The sequence below is a fragment of the Hemibagrus wyckioides genome, linkage group LG17, assembly GCF_019097595.1.
Source record: "Hemibagrus wyckioides isolate EC202008001 linkage group LG17, SWU_Hwy_1.0, whole genome shotgun sequence".
Taxonomy (NCBI): Eukaryota; Metazoa; Chordata; class Actinopteri; order Siluriformes; family Bagridae; genus Hemibagrus; species Hemibagrus wyckioides.
The window spans coordinates 25,071,348-25,088,245 of record NC_080726.1 but is presented as its reverse complement, the minus strand read 5'-3'; the positions used below and the strand labels follow the sequence as shown (position 1 = coordinate 25,088,245).

The 16,898-nt window shown below is 40.1% G+C and overlaps 1 protein-coding gene across 5 annotated transcripts in view; it reads right to left on the bottom strand.

The window, feature by feature from the left end:
* Positions 1 to 15,743, bottom strand: part of LOC131367818 (arf-GAP with Rho-GAP domain, ANK repeat and PH domain-containing protein 1-like) — a 73,732-nt gene extending 57,989 nt beyond the window's left edge. For 3 of the 5 annotated variants that reach the window (XM_058413350.1, XM_058413351.1, XM_058413352.1), the window contains exon 1: positions 15,355 to 15,742. The gene's annotated coding sequence lies outside the window, so the exon portion shown is untranslated. Of the gene's footprint in view, positions 1 to 15,354 lie in introns of all 5 variants that reach the window. The other 2 variants (XM_058413353.1, XM_058413355.1) reach the window with 2 other exon arrangements.
* Between the last annotated feature and the right edge of the window lie 1,155 nt (positions 15,744 to 16,898).

The window sequence follows — 16,898 nt, the reverse complement described above, 5'->3', positions numbered from 1 at the left end:
TTCTACAACAGAAATCAATGGCCCATGAGGAACTATTAGGTCATTATAAACACTAATTCTTTGCTGTTACAAGCTGACAGATGGCAGATCTGTGACGGTGTGAAAGTCCCCAAGTGGCAAGTGGAATTTTGACAAATACAAATTAAAACGCTCAGTCCAGGCGTGCATGGTATTATTCATCTTCTGCTATAGTACAGAACATGAAACCCATTCCAGCAGCATTGTAATGGCAGAAAATCCCTCTACACCAGGGGGTGTCCAGTCTTATCTGCAAAGGATCAGTGTGGGTGCAGGTTTTCATTCCAATCAAGCAGGAGCCATACCTGAATCCACCTGTTTCATCAGTAGATCTTGGCTTTCGATAGACTCAGGTGTAGCTTCTGCTCGGTTGGAAAACCTGCACCCAGGTTACCTATGGATTAGCTTGGACACCCCTGGTCCACACACTCATACAGCAGTGGTACAACAATGCACTTCTACAGATTACTGAGGTGGACATGTGTTTCTAAACTTCAAGTGATTTCACAGGCAGCAAATCACTCAAAAATCCAGACCTGAGCCTTCACTCACTTCCCACTGATTTGTTTGTGAAAAAGAAACAGATTGATGCTATTAAAATATTATAAAGTTGTCTGTGCTAGCTGACTGAAATTACTCAAACTAGCCTTCACCGATTGTCCACAGCATTGGTGTAACTATAAAAAGATCTACACTGTGATGTTGTGTTCTCTGTGAAGTCTGTTATTTCTTATGTGTTTATTTCTGATGTGTTTAAGACCTTCCAGCTCTGCCTCATACTCAGATATCTGATATATTTTTACAATGATGCATAATCTCTAACAGAATTAATATATTAAATTTTACACTGGAAAGGGTCTCTGGTAGAAAAAAATGTTAGATGGAATAAAACCTTTATCACTAAACTAAATAAAAAAATCAATGCTAACTTGCAATTCTGTGTAATAATAAATGAATCAGTTAAAATGAACAAATCAATTCAATTAAAAAGTCTCTTACTTTTGTTTCCTTCCATCCTTCCTCCATCTCTTACACACACACACACTCACTCTCTCACACTTACACACATACACTACACACACTTATACACTACACACACACACAGTCTCTCACACTAATACACACACATTTACATTCATTCTCTCACACTTACACATGCACACACACACGCACGCACTCACACACACACACTCTCTGAAACTTCCATTTATAGCCGTGTTGTTGATGAAGGTCTCATGCACCGTCTTCAAAAAACCACAGACTGAAAAACTATTTAAAAATAAACAACTTGATATTTGGTCACATGACAGGAAGAAATGCAAAACTTACTGCAGACCTGAGTTATTTCAGTTTTCTAAGATCTAGTGCAGGTGAGGAGATAAAAAGTCTTAGCCTCTTCTGTGTGTTGTGTGCATCCATGATGGAAAATGTGTCTGATGTTCATACTTCACCTCCCGGTGGTTATAATTAAGAGTTTATATATGTTGTGGGGCGTTTCTCATTTCTGAAACTGGACTTCCTAATTTCCTTTCCTTGCTTCCCTTCAACATATCTTTCAGGATACGAGCAATAAAATACATGGCAAAAGTCGCCTTCAAGTCAGACATTTCAACAAAAAGAGTTTAAACCATCGTGCTTTAGAGATCATGCCATCGGCAGACTTTAATAAAAATAATAAAATAATTATATTATTAATTCAATGCATGAATCATTTTAGTCACAGTAAAGTTATTATGTAAAATGTAAACTGTAGGTGACGGGTGCATTAATGAGGCATGTGTGCATTAATCTTCTGTTTAATCAGATAATGTTAGATGTGTGTCTTACTCTGGAGCGACTGGTTTTCTGGAAAATTCAGTAAATGTAAAAAGCTGTTTTCTTTGATGAGTAAAACTGTGTTAGCTTGCCACAACAGGAAGAAAACACACACACACAGATGTCTTGACCACTGAAGTCAGGTTTTCTCCCAAACCACACACACCTCCACACATCTGACTCTAACCACTGTATTACCATGAATTGAATTGAATTGAATTGAATTGAATTGAATTGAATTGATTGCCGGGGTTCGAGCCTCAGCACTACTAAGCTTCCACTGCTGGGCCTATGATCAAGGCCCTTAACTCTCTCTGCTTCAGAGGCACTGCATCATGGCTGACCCTGTGCTCTGACCCCAACTTCCAAAGCTGGGATACGCAGAGAAAGAATTTCACTGTGCTGTAATGTCTGAGTGACTTCTTCTAACCTCGATGTGTGAGAGGAGAAGAAAGCAGGAAGGTTCTTAGTCTCTCCCAGTCTTTCTGTACACTCAGCTCAATGAAGGCACTTCACAACATGCTTCCATTTCTGTAGCCAAAGAATTTAATCTTGAAGTATGTGATTTTATCATCAGAGAGCTTTAAGGAAACCTGACAACTTCCTTGAAGAACAGAGGACTGACACACAGCCTAGACAGTAGACTTGGTCTACACCTTTAAACATGGTCACTAACACCAGTCTCTCAGACAGAATCAAAGAAAACCCAGACACCAGAACTTTATAAAACAGAAAGTACAAAAAGTCCTAAGTGGATTAAGGCACTTCCTTCAATCGTGGCAGACTAATTACATTACACACATAGATTACATTACACACTCGAGGAGATATGTAAATACCTCACAAATCAATTTCTAAGAACATATTTTACTCCACAATACAGGTGTAAGATATTTATTATTATTTAAGTAATTTCTTCATACTTTTTCATGAGTATAACAGAAAGCTACATAAGAATCCATCATTCAAACATCTTTTCCTATACTGAATAAATAAAAAGATGTCAAGCAGGACGTGTTAACTCAGTAGCAGGTTTAATCAGGGACAGTCTGAGCTCTAATGTCAGCATTGTACTGAAAATGCAGAACACTCTCCAGGATGTGGGTAAGATGTGTGAAGAACTAACAAACAATGTTTACCAATGAGTCCAGAACAGAAAGGCCATTTCAGAAGAAAAAAAACATGCAGAGGTCCAGGAAAAACGTTTACACACACAAGGAAAGATTACTTTAATAAATAACTTTATGCTAATGTCTAAGAAACTGGACTAAAGTGGAGGAAATTCTCAGTATCTTTACTCTCATTTGAAAAACCATGAAGTATGAAATACATGAATATGTGAATTTGTAAACACCTCCAATCCAGTAGCATCCCAAACAGCTGAACAGCCGTAAGATGACAGTCAGCTCACTCACATAAGTGAGATTTCTATCTCCATATTCATTCATGTCTTTATTCATTTAACAAACTTTTCAACAGTGTTGTATAAAGTACCCAAAAGCCATACTTGAGTAAAAGTACAGGTATTTTGTTAGAAAATGACTCGAGTAAAAGTTAGTCAACCATTATAATTCTACTTGAGTAAAAGTCTTAAAGTATCTGAAATAAACTGTACTTAAGTATCAAAAGTATATAGTATTTTCATGAATGTATTCAAGTATGGAAAGTAAAAGTAGTAGTAAATTAATAAAAAAAGACTGTAAAAATTTGGAGAATTATGAATTTTATTCTGTATTGCTTTCTTTCTTAAACTTCTCAATAAGTGCACCACCAAAAAATAAGACTTGCATGAAAGAAAGAAGAGACCTTTAGAACTGTATTGTAATGAAGTGTACAGTATCAGTGTCTCCATACATGTGAGCTTGTAACTAAGGCCATGTCCACTCGAACCCGGGGATTTTTAAGAAGGGAGATTTTTCTCCGTGTTTTGACCTTTCGTCCACATGCTAATGCAGTTTGAGGTCGTTGAAAACGAAGCTTTTGGAAAACTCCTTCCAAAGTGAAGATTTTCCAGAACTCTCCGTTTTCAGTGGTGTTGTGTGGACAGGGGAAACGGAGATTCTGACGAATTGACATCATTGTCTGTGCGCCGGTCTCCTTGATTTGACGTCAGCTTTGTTTCTGAAGATATTTTGTGCAATAGCAGACTTACATAAACTACTGACTGTGACGTTGTTTACTGGACTTTTACATGCGTGCACACACACGCACAGTTACTCACACATTACGGTCATGAACAGAGGGTCGGAATGTAATACGGAGCTCACTGCTGCTGCATACAGAACTCCACAACACACACAGCGATGGCGGTTTTGGACGAGACCCGGTCCGACTTTTTCGAATTTTCGAATGTCAAGGGCATCGCTTTCACGCGATGCACCATTGTTGACGCCAATCAGAAGCACTTAACAGGGCTTCTGATTGGCTAGACATGCTCCTGACAGCACTTAACAGGGCTTCTGATTGGCTAGGCTCCTGACAGCACTTAACAGGGCTTCTGATTGGCTAGGCTCCTGACAGCACTTAACAGGGCGTTTTGTGTTTTCATGTGGACAAAGATATTTTTAACACGTAGGTCGTGTGGACAGAATTTTTAAAAAAAGTTGAAAAATCTCTGTTTTTAAAAATCCCCAGCTCCGTGTGGACATGGCCTAAAGTCATCACTGACCACAAACTTCCTTTACCGCAAACTTGGTCGCAGGTTTTTTTGTAGTAAGTAACGAAAATGCCGACCAGAAAATGTATCGGAGTAAAAGTATGGAATTTGTTTCAAAACAGTAGTGAAGTAAAAGTTGACAGAAATATTAAAACTCAAGTAAAGTACAAAAACTCTCAAAAAATATTAAGTACTGTAACGAAGTAATTTTACTTCGTTACTTTACACCACTGCCTTTCAAAATATATTTTCACAATGCCAACCATCTGTTCTGTGCTAACATATGTGCAACCAATTTTCCAGCACCACTGTCCACTTTTAATAAAAAGCAAAAGTCAATGAACTGAACTTATGAGCTTAAGCTCTGCCTGAAGCTCTGTTTTATCCAGAAGCTTTTAAAGTATCATGCAAACCTGGTGTTGTGCAATCTGTCTGTCTGTCTGTCTGTCTGTCTGTCTGTCTATCTATCTATCATGACAACAGCCCAAAAACACCAACAGCTTCTTCGAGAGGTCCAACATGCTGTACAGATAAACATACAAACAACAAAACTGTACCTGATGTGACTTTCTATAGCTCTTCTGGCCTGATCATATGGTATCAGGTTGATTTTTCAGTTCAGGGTTCTTCCTCTTCTCAGAGGAAGTGAGGTCGTTTGACATGCAGTGTGTGGGAAGTAAAACAACATTCACTCATACAAATACAAATACACACACATTCATATTAGCATGTACTGGTGAACTGTTAGTGGCCTGTAAGAGACGGGTTCATCAAACCTACCGGAATACTGCAACATTTTCTAAATATTACTTCAAAAAGGACCAAACCATCAAAAACAAAAAAAGGTAACAAATATCCATCATTGGCCTGTAACAGCAGACAATGTGAAGTGCAGAAAATCGTAAATTAATTGTCGTTCTAAAGATAGATCAGAGCATCATATTTTCCCCTGCGTGTATGGATGTGTGACTAAATGACGTGTTGTAGAGCAAAACTGCACATACAACACCCTTTCTGCTGATCGCTGTGTATAACAATCCGAGAAACACCACAGCTCATTTATCTCCCTCTCGACCTCTCACTGGTTTACAAAAAGTTCCTCATTCTTAAAATTAAGGAACTGGACCTGTAAGAAGCGCATGTGAGAGAGAGAGAGAGAGAGAGAGAGAGAGAAGTACTTCAAAAGAGGACTTAATAAAATGTCATCTCCACGATCCCATTAATTCCCATTAATTACTACTAATAACACAATACTAATACAATACAAACACACTGCACCTCCGGCATATGAACACATTATACAATGGAGCTGAGCAAAGCCATGTGTAAATCAGCACAAACATCAGGAACCATGAAGACTCCCAGCTTTTGAAGACCTAATGAAGATTGTGTGCAGTGACAAGCAACACAGTGTAAAAGTCTTAGGCACTGTCAATGTTTGTAATACTAATTTTGTTTTAGATGTTTATTTTATGACTTCTACATTATTGGGTCATTTAACTTCATGAAATGTAACAGAAAATGTTTGTATGTCAGTCACCAATAACAGATCACGCAACATACTACTTTTTAGACAAAAAATGAGTGCTGACAGTCAACTGCAAAAAAAAAAAAAAAAAAAAAAAAGCAAGTGTCATGGACAAAATCTCCAAAAGAAGCGTCAGATTCTCCAAAGAGACTCAGAAGAACTCACATGCCATTTCCCATATAAAACAACACATGAAGGCGAGACTCCTGATGTAGTGTGATGTAAAAACCACGGCTCATCACACCAGATATTGACTGTGTATGATGAAGTGCTGTTGCACTCTATCTATGTTTTATTTTATGTAGAAAATGTTTCTATTCATTATTTTTAAAGGCATCTTGACCACATTTCTTAACTCTTGCCTAACACTTTGCATGCCGGTTGGTGATGGAAACTTAAGTTCTAGTAAGCAAACAGAAGCTTTTGCACATCCTGAAACCTAGGGGAAGTTATGCAAAAGCCACAGTTTTTAGATAACACCAAAAGAACCTCAACTTAAAACCTTACCTGACTGCAATCACTAAAAACTGAGGCGTGCAGAAACATGAACTATGTACTCCATCAACCAAGAACCAATCAGCTAGGGTGTGAAAAGCTTCTTTTTTTTTTTAAACCAGGAAACCTGCTGCATGTTCTCTTTACAGCCTGGACTATACTAATAACTAATCCACAGCACCACAGTTTTACACAACAGCATTTCCTCTGTTCAAAGCCAACATGTCTGTATACAGAGCCATTTTGTATTCAGATCATCAATTCACATTTCTGGCATCCGACAGACACCCTTATCCAGAGAGACTTACATTTTATCTCATTTTATTCAACTGAGCAATTCAGGGTTAAGGGCCTTGCTCAGGGGCCCAGCAGTGGCAGCTTGGTGGAGCTGGGATTCAAACTCACAACCTTCTGATCAGTAGTCCAACACCTTAATTTAGTCATAAACAGTGCCTTGTACACAGGGGTATTACCCATAAGACACAAAGCACAAGAGTTCTTGGAGCTGCTCAATGTTTAGGTCGCAAAAAACTCAAAGCCATTGTAGAATACAGTAGGTGACAATATTCAGCCCAAAAAATGAGACACTGCTACATCAGAATTATCTTATAAGAAAAATGTGCCTCTTGCTGACTGGGGAAATTTATAAATATAATTCAGAGGGCAGGATAAAGGATGAAAGTCCTGTCCACTGTGCAAATACTGTTCACTCTTTCGTGTATAAACTTCTAGTAGACGGTTGACATGCGCTCCTGTCTGTGCTTCAGGATCTGTGTGTCTGCACATGCGTACACTGAGTGTCTAGCAGACTCTGGCAATGGGGCCTGGACAAACCAACCACAGATCTCAAAACCCACAGAGTGACTGCACTTTACTGTAAATGCTCGCATTCTTCAGAGTACTGTCTGTTTAAAGTTGAGAAAAAGACTACACTAGAGTGTTGAGACGCACCAGTCATGGTGTGAAATTGCAGAAATAAATCATGCTTTCATGTGAAGTGAACTGAAAGGTGTTGCAAAGCAGCTGTGGTGCTACATCTGGCGTTAAACGAGCTTCAGCCTGCAGGGTTGATGGAGCAAGGCTCTCTAGGAACCTGCTGATGTCTTCTTTTTCTCAACTGTAAACAGACAGTCAAACATGAGCGTCATCCACAACAAAACTTCTCAAACTATTTGTTCCACAGACTGCTTTAGCTGTAAAAGCAATTCCACAGACCAGTACGCTGGTGTCAAATAAATAATGTAAATGTTATTATGCAGAATTATTACAGCTTTCTATAACTAAATCTTCCTCTAACAGAAAACACAGGGTCCAAGTTTACATTATTTATAAACATTTCTGGGATCCCATTCGATTCAAGGGACCAGTGAAACCAGCAAATAATACAATAACTGAATAAGACATTAGCTTTGATAAGCCTGGGTTGAAATTTCCACCGCTGTAAATACTTTCTTTTTTCCATCTCATCTACAACCGCAGACGGCTGCAGGATCACGTGTGTGTCATATGTTCATGTGGCTGAAAATAATATAATCAAAAGGTTGTAAAAAAAATATATATATATATATATATTTTTTTTTTTTTTTTACTCAAACTCAAACTGGGAAGACTAATCACTGTATTAGGAACCAGCATGTCAGGTGGAGAAAAATTCATGACCAATTTAACCACATTCAGTGTTTTTCACTAATAAATGTAATGCGCACACACTTTAAGGCAAAGACCAGAGAAACAGGATGTTTTCAGGCTAAAGTCTGTCTTTAGCTATGCAACTAATGGATTTTATTTTGCTTACTCAGCTACAGAAGGTCAAAATATCAAGTCAGTCTAAAATGCTTTGCACTACACTGCAATTCTGCCCAATACATACTGCAGTAATGAGGACTGGTCAGTGGGGAAACTTTTGAGTAAGAGAAACTTAAATACAAGGCTTAAATATCAGTTGTGTCAGAGATCCTTGCTGGTTTTTGGAAGGCCTTAAACCCTAATAATTAATTTACTGATTCACTGTTTAATGACCCTGATAGACCTGATGCACTTTGGTAGGAACTGGCAATTCATTTAAAATGGTGTTTATTTTAGATGATTGGTCATTAGCTAGTCATTTCCAATTGCATTAAAAATGTATCGTGTGTCACACACAAGCTTCCAAACTGTGTAACTCTAACTTTAGACTCGAGTGAGTCGAGTGAGTGTAATCATTAAACACACAAATACCAGATAGTGGCCAAAATTAGTCACTGGTTTGAGGTATACCAGGGGAAAGTATAAGATTTGTCTGTCCTGCCGCCTCTTGCTCAGTACATCTTTATACACATACACAGGCTCAGAGTGTATAGGGAGAAATTATTAACTTCTGAGCATTGTTTACGGAGATAAAGCATCTATATTTCAAGAGAACAGAAACCTTAATATTAAGCCTATCCTGAAATCCTAGCCATAATGCTAATCCTACCCCTAAAACTAACTGAATTTTCCAAACCTTACACACACACACACACGGAAATTCCAAAAATCCTGATGACTACACACTACTTCTGCAGTTTTCCTTCATTTCCTCTCCAAAGAAAACACAACAGATTATTTAATATAATATGGAGGAGGAAAAAAGCTTCATCATGGTGACAACCAAGTTTGATCAGTTCTCACAGGATTATGTCTCTCACTGTTCAGAGCTTCTTCAATTATTCTAACAGGGTAGAGTAGTATTACCATTCAGACTGAATACACACAGTCATTTTGTGCTACATGAGATCACTAGATCTTAAATAATAAAAAACCTAACTAAAAAGTTACAGGAAGCAAAAACATATCTGTAGAATACATCATTAAACACGGCAATGGGTAATGATTTTCAGCCAATCAGATGAAAGCTGGAGTTTCCCTTTTCTGAGAGCTTTTAGTAAATGAAATGACCTGAACTGTAGATCCCGAAGAAATGACAACATTTCTGCTGAGTGTGTGTTAAAGCACGTGGTGTAGTCCTGATTCATGCTCAATAAAGCAGTTTGTCTCTAAACGTTCTCACTTATTAAAATGTACTGCTAGATTCTAATACAGTAAACTTCCTGAGGAGATAAATGACAGATCACACACACTGAATACTGACCAGTCTCATGTTCAGTATTGCTTTTCCTACTAACACAAATGCAGGATTTTCATACACTGGTTTTTGTGTGGAACCCTAAAAACAAGACTTTAGAACACACAACTGTGAATAAAGAGGCATTACAAGCAGAAAGCCTGGGGTGTTCTGACAAAGGAGAGAACACTGACTGGAAAACAAACAAGTGCAGCATCTGATATAGTCATGTCAGTGTGTGCTGGGGTTTATGCTCATATGCACACACAATCACACAGAGTCAGACACACACACGCACCAACACACTCTCTCACACACACACACACAAAGACATGCCCACACTCACATACAGACACACACACACACACAGATACAGACATGCACACACTCACATATGGACACACACACACACACACACACACACACACACATGCCCACACTCACATACAGACACACACACACACACACAGACACACACACACTCACATACAGACACACACACACACACTCACACACACACACACACACACATGCCCACACTCACATACAGACACACACACACACACACACACACAGACACACACACACACACACTCACATACAGACACACACACACACACACTCACACACACACACACACACACACATGCCCACACTCACATACAGACACACACACACACACACACACACACAGACACACACACACTCACATACAGACACACACACACACACACACACACTCACACACACACACACACACACACACACACACACACACACTCACACACACTCACACACACTCACACACACTCACACACACTCACACACACACACACACACACATGCACACACTCACATATGGACACATGTGCACGCACAGACACACACACTCACTTCCGGACACACATACAGACGCACACGACACAGACATACACACACTCACATGTCCCAACACTCACACACAGACAGCTACACAGTCAATGGAAAATTGGATCTAATCTATAAACATAATAAACATAAACATCATCTCCACTCACTCATCTGGACCTGTGACTTAGAAACACTCAGAAACTCTCTCACACACACACACACACACGAGACCTGCATCCTTCCTGCTCTATAAATACCCTGATGGACACTACAAACAATATTGTACAAAAATAAGAGATACTCTTACCTTATCTTTTCATTTGAAGGAAAACCAGAGCAGGAACATATTAACAGAAATCAATGTAGAAAATCCATCTCTCCAAACCAGAAGTTTATTAACTTGTTTCAAATGAAGACTGAAATATTTCCTTCAGGTCTTTGTGGCTACTGTGATCTGAATCATTCAGAATCTTCTACGCTTACAAACAGCAAGTAACAGAAATGACCACAAATGATAAAACACACGACTAAAAAAGAGACAATGACACTGTGATGTGTGTGTGTATATATATATATATATATATATATATATATATATATACACACACACACACACACACACACACTATATTGCCAGAAGTATTCTCTCACCCATCCAAATAATCAGAATCAGGTGTTCCAATCACTTCCATGGCCACAGGTGTATAAAATCAAGCACCTAGGCATGCAGACTGTTTTTACAAACATTTGTGAAAGAATGGGTCGCTCTCAGGAGCTCAGTGAATTCCAGCGTGGAACTGTGATAGGATGCCACCTGTGCAACAAATCCAGTCGTGAAATTTCCTCGCTCCTAAATATTCCACAGTCAACTGTCAGCTGTATTATAAGAACGTGGAAGTGTTTGGGAACGACAGCAACTCAGCCACGAAGTGGTAGGCCACGTAAACTGACGGAGCGGGGTCAGCGGATGCTGAGGCGCATAGTGCGAAGAGGTCGCCAACTTTCTGCAGAGTCAATCGCTACAGACCTCCAAACTTCATGTGGCCTTCAGATTAGCTCAAGAACAGTGCGCAGAGAGCTTCATGGAATGGGTTTCCATGGCCGAGCAGCTGCATCCAAGCCATACATCACCAAGTGCAATGCAAAGCGTCGGATGCAGTGGTGTAAAGCACGCCGCCACTGGACTCTAGAGCAGTGGAGACGCGTTCTCTGGAGTGACGAATCGCGCTTCTCCATCTGGCAATCTGATGGACGAGTCTGGGTTTGGCGGTTGCCAGGAGAACGGTACTTGTCTGACTGCATTGTGCCAAGTGTAAAGTTTGGTGGAGGGGGGATTATGGTGTGGGGTTGTTTTTCAGGATCTGGGCTTGGCCCCTTAGTTCCAGTGAAAGGAACTCTGAATGCTTCAGCATACCAAGACATTTTGGACAATTCCATGCTCCCAACTTTGTGGGAACAGTTTGGAGCTGGCCCCTTCCTCTTCCAACATGACTGTGCACCAGTGACCAAAGCAAGGTCCATAAAGACATGGATGACAGAGTCTGGTGTGGAGGAACTTGACTGGCCTGCACAGAGTCCTGACCTCAACCCGATAGAACACCTTTGGGATGAATTAGAGCAGAGACTGAGAGCCAGGCCTTCTCGTCCAACATCAGTGTGTGACCTCACAAATGCGCTTCTGGAAGAATGGTCAAAAATTCCCATAAACACACTCCTAAACCTTGTGGACAGCCTTCCCAGAAGAGTTGAAGCTGTTATAGCTGCAAAGGGTGGACCGACGTCATATTGAACCCTATGGATTAGGAATGGGATGTCACTTAAGTTCATATGCGAGTCAAGGCAGGTGAGCGAATACTTTTGGCAATAGAGTGTATACACACACACACAGTCAAGCCTGAAATTATTCATACCCCTGGCAAATTCTGACTTAGTTACTTTTATTCAACCAGCAAGTTTTTTCTTGATTAGAAATGACACAGGCGTCTCCCAGAAGATAATAAGACGATGTACAAGAGGCATCATTGTGGAAAAAATTATTACTCATCTTTTATTTACATTTGAACAAAAAGTGGCATGTCCAAAATTATTCATACCCTTCTCAATAATCAATAGAAAAGCCTTTATTGGCTATTACAGCAATCAAACGCTTCCTATAATTGCTGACCAGCTTTTTGCATGTCTCCACTGGTATTTTTGCCCATTCATCTTTAGCGATGAGCTCCAAATCTTTCAGGTTGGAGGGTCTCCTTGCCATCACCCTGATCTTTAGCTCCCTCCACAGATTCTCAATTGGATTTAAGTCAGGACTCTGGCTGGGCCACTGCAAAACGTTAATGTTTTTGTCTGATAACCATTTCTTCACCACTTTTGCTGTGTGTTTTGGGTCGTTGTCGTGCTGAAATGTCCACTGGTGCCCAAGGCCAAGTTTCTCTGCAGACTGCCTGATGTTGTTGAGAATTTTGATGTATTGCTCCTTTTTCATGGTGCCGTTTACTGTGATTAGGTTCCCTGATCCACCGGCTGAAAAACACTCCCAAAACATTAGGTTCCCACCACCACGTTTGACAGTGGGGATGGTGTTCTTAGGGTGAAGGCTTCTTTTTTATGCCAAATGAAGGCTACATCACTGTGGCCAAACAATTCAATTTTTGTTTCATCTGACCATAAAACAGAAGACCAGAAGTTGTCTTCTTTGCCCAGATGAGCATTTGCAAAGGCCAAGCGGGCTTTTGTGTGCCTTATCTGGAGAAGTGGTGTCCTCCTTGGTCTGCGTCTGTGGAACCCAGCAGTGTGCAGTGTCCGTTGGACTGTCTGCCTTGAGATGTTGCCACCAGCAGAGCCCAGATTCATCAGGATGGCCTTGATGGTGATCCTTTTTTACCTCTCTCACTATCCTCCTGGCCAGCACAGGTGTCACTTTTGGCTTCCGACCACGTCCTCTGAGATTTTTCACAGTGCGGAACGTTATTATTATTGTTATTGTTTTTTAATAATACTTTGCACTCTAGCCACTGGAACTTCAAAACATTTAGATATGGTCTTATAGCTCTTTCCTGATTTGTGAGCAGCCGCAGGTCCTCAGTGAGCTCCTTTGTCTTAGCCATGACTGTCCACAAACCAGCAGCAGAGAGCTTCTGTTTTTCACCTGTTGAGTTAATTAAAACAGCTGTTCCCAATGAATCAGGGTAATTAGGATGCTTTAGAACAGCTTGGACTATTTGGAATGGTATAGAACTTTGGATTTTCCCACAGACTGTGACAGCTTGCAAAGGGTATGAATAATTTTGGACATGCCACTTTTTGTTCAAATGTAAATAAAAGCTGAGAAATATTTTTTTCCACAATGATGCCTCTTGTACATCGTCTTATTATCTTTTGGGAGAAGCCTGTGTCATTTCCGGTCAAAAAAAAAACTTGCTGGTTGAATAAAAGTAACTAAGACAGAATTTGCCTGGGGTATGAATAATTTCGGGCTTGACATATATATATATATATATAAAGGCATGTAATAATCCTGAGATTTGATGAGAAAGGGTGAAGTTCCTGTTTGTAGGCAGAACCCTAAATTCAGGAAGGTGGTACATTGCGATCATCTCAGTCTAAATTATTTTACCTGGTGTTGGAAATCGTCCTGAATGGTCACCAAATACTGAGAAACTCTTTCCTCAAATTCCCAATCTATTTAAATATGATATAAACGTTTTTTTTTTACCTAAAACTCAATCTAAAACTTAAAGATTCATGAAAATAAGGAGAAAACCACATACAAAAAGTTTCAAACTGAAGATGAAGATCCCCTTCAGCTCATTCTAAACTGATGACCGAACTGTCCAGCTCCTGCTGAGGAAAACTTCCTCAGCAGTTAAAGTCCCACAAGACATCGGTCCCACTGTACAACTCTTAAATGACTTTAAAATGCTGTAAGAACAAATTGTACACAAAAACGTTCACATTAAAGCATTATATAAATATTAAATGTTAAAAATTCACAAACTGTTTGTGTGAGAAATAGTGAGCTTCCGGTCACTTTAAGCAAGGTCTGAAATCTGCATCTTACCCCATGCAGGCCATCATTGTGACAATCGAACAAACACAAGCTGGAGGAAAAGTGTACAAACACCAGCTTGTGCAACATACACGTTTTAGCAACTCATTTAACATCACATGAAAGGAAGTCACTTCTCCCACTGAGTAATGACAGCGCTCCTCTTCAGTAAAGGGTTAAGGGTTAGGATAGAGTGATGGGGTTATGGTAAGGGGTAAAGGGTTGTAATAATCAGACAGGGTAAAGCAAAAGGGTAGGGGGAATATTGTAAAGGGTAAAGGGAAAGGGTACAGAAACAGACAAGAAGAAAGACAGGATAAAACACTGACAGTGTTCATTTGAGAGACAGATCAGCATCACATTTTTCTATAGGACTGAATTCAGCTTTATAATCTTGTTTTCTTACACACACACACGTTAAAAATGCTATAAACCAACATGAAGATCAGAGAGCTGACAATGGGAGAAAAGAAAGGACAATTAATCAGTTACTGCACAAGCACTGGCATGTACATCTTTTACTTCAGTTTATAGCAACTCGCTGTTCCAATACTTTCGGAGGGGACTGGAGGACTTTCCACACACTGAAGTGGAGAAACTGGATTTACTGGTCAGTCTAAACCGGAGTCTACTCATCTCTAACAGCCTCGCTGTCATTCTGTCAGACAAACTTTGTTACTTTATTACTTTATTACTCACCGACCGACCAACACACACACACACACACACACACACACGTCCTCAGTTCAGCACTAAATGAATGGAGTTGTGAAGTTGCGCAGTTTCGCCTCAGCTCTCAACATAACGGACAAAAAAACAAGCAACAAGCTGAATAAAGTACTCACCGCTTCACACACTGAGGAAGAGCTTCCTGATCCCAACTGACCCAATAACACCACACACACACACAGTTAACCCCTCTCGCCTGTTTTTCTGTCGTTTAATAAACAAACTGCGAGATTTTCCTTAATCACATCATGTGGCTGGAAGTCTCCTCCCTCTCTCTCTCACACACACACACACACACACACGCGCGCGCGCGCACGCTCTCTCCGTCTCTCACACACGCACACACTGTCTGTCTATCTGCCTGTCTGTCTCTCTATGTCTGTCTGCCCCCTCGTGTGTGTGTGTGTGTGTGTGTGTGTGTGTAATACACTTTCCTTTTTATTTCTAATCTCAGTGCCTTCTATCTCTCGCTGTAATAGGCTTCCTCTGCCTGCTTGCTTGTGTGTGTGTGTGTGTGTGGTGTGGTGTGGGTGTGTGTGTGTGTGTGTGTGTGTGTGTGGGTGTGTGTGTGGTGTGTGAGTCGCATTCCGGGACCAAAAAAAGGGGGGAGGCTTCCGCAGTAGTCCTGGTCACGTGACTGCTCTCGTCCAAAACAGAGCCAGCTTTGTTGTTTTTCATGCATGTGAATTTAAAAAAAAACTGCAGAAAACTGCTGCTATTTTGCATCATGTTTAAACTAATCTATTCACAGTTAGGCTAAAAATACTAAGTTTTAGTAGACAGGAGGAAGGTTCTGTGTGGATATTTATTCTTTTCATTTGAGGTGTCCAGCGCGAGCTCCGTGTTCTCACTGCGGTTACGCCAGCCGCTCTTTCTGAAAGCACGGTTAAACTAGCCGCACGTATATTGAAGGGACGCGGCTTTTAGATACTTAGCGGTAATAGCGATGAAAGACAATTTTTTATAAACCTTCTCGTTTTAATTATGGGGAAAATAAGATTTAATACAAAATTTTATTAAGCCAGAAAAGGAGAAATTTATTTAACTGTAGAATTACGAAGATATTCATCTTCAAAAGTCACTGTCTGTATTATAATATATCTAGAACGCAGTTTATTCAAGGTGAATTTTTTTAATAATTTTTCTTCAGTCACCATATCTGCTAATATAATTGCACCAAATGGCACTTTTTAATCCATTATAAACTAGATATTTCAAATTGTTAGTTCATTAATACCCATCAGATCACTTCAGCAGGACCTACTCTATGATCAGAATAAAGATCATACAATTTTACTGTGAAATTTCTATTTTATGTCACAGGCACAGCAAACAGGCAGATATACACTATATTGCCAAAAGTATTCTCTCACCTGCCTTGACTCACATATGAACTTAAGTGACATCCCATTCCTAATCCATAGGGTTCAATATGACGTCGGTCCACCCTTTGCAGCTATAACAGCTTCAACTCTTCTGGGAAGGCTGTCCACAAGGTTTAGGAGTGTGTTTATGGGAATTTTTGACCATTCTTCCAGAAGCGCATTTGTGAGGTCACACACTGATGTTGGACGAGAAGGCCTGGCTCTCAGTCTCCGCTCTAATTCATCCCAAAGGTGTTCTATCGGGTTGAGGTCCGGACTCTGTGCAGGCCAGTCAA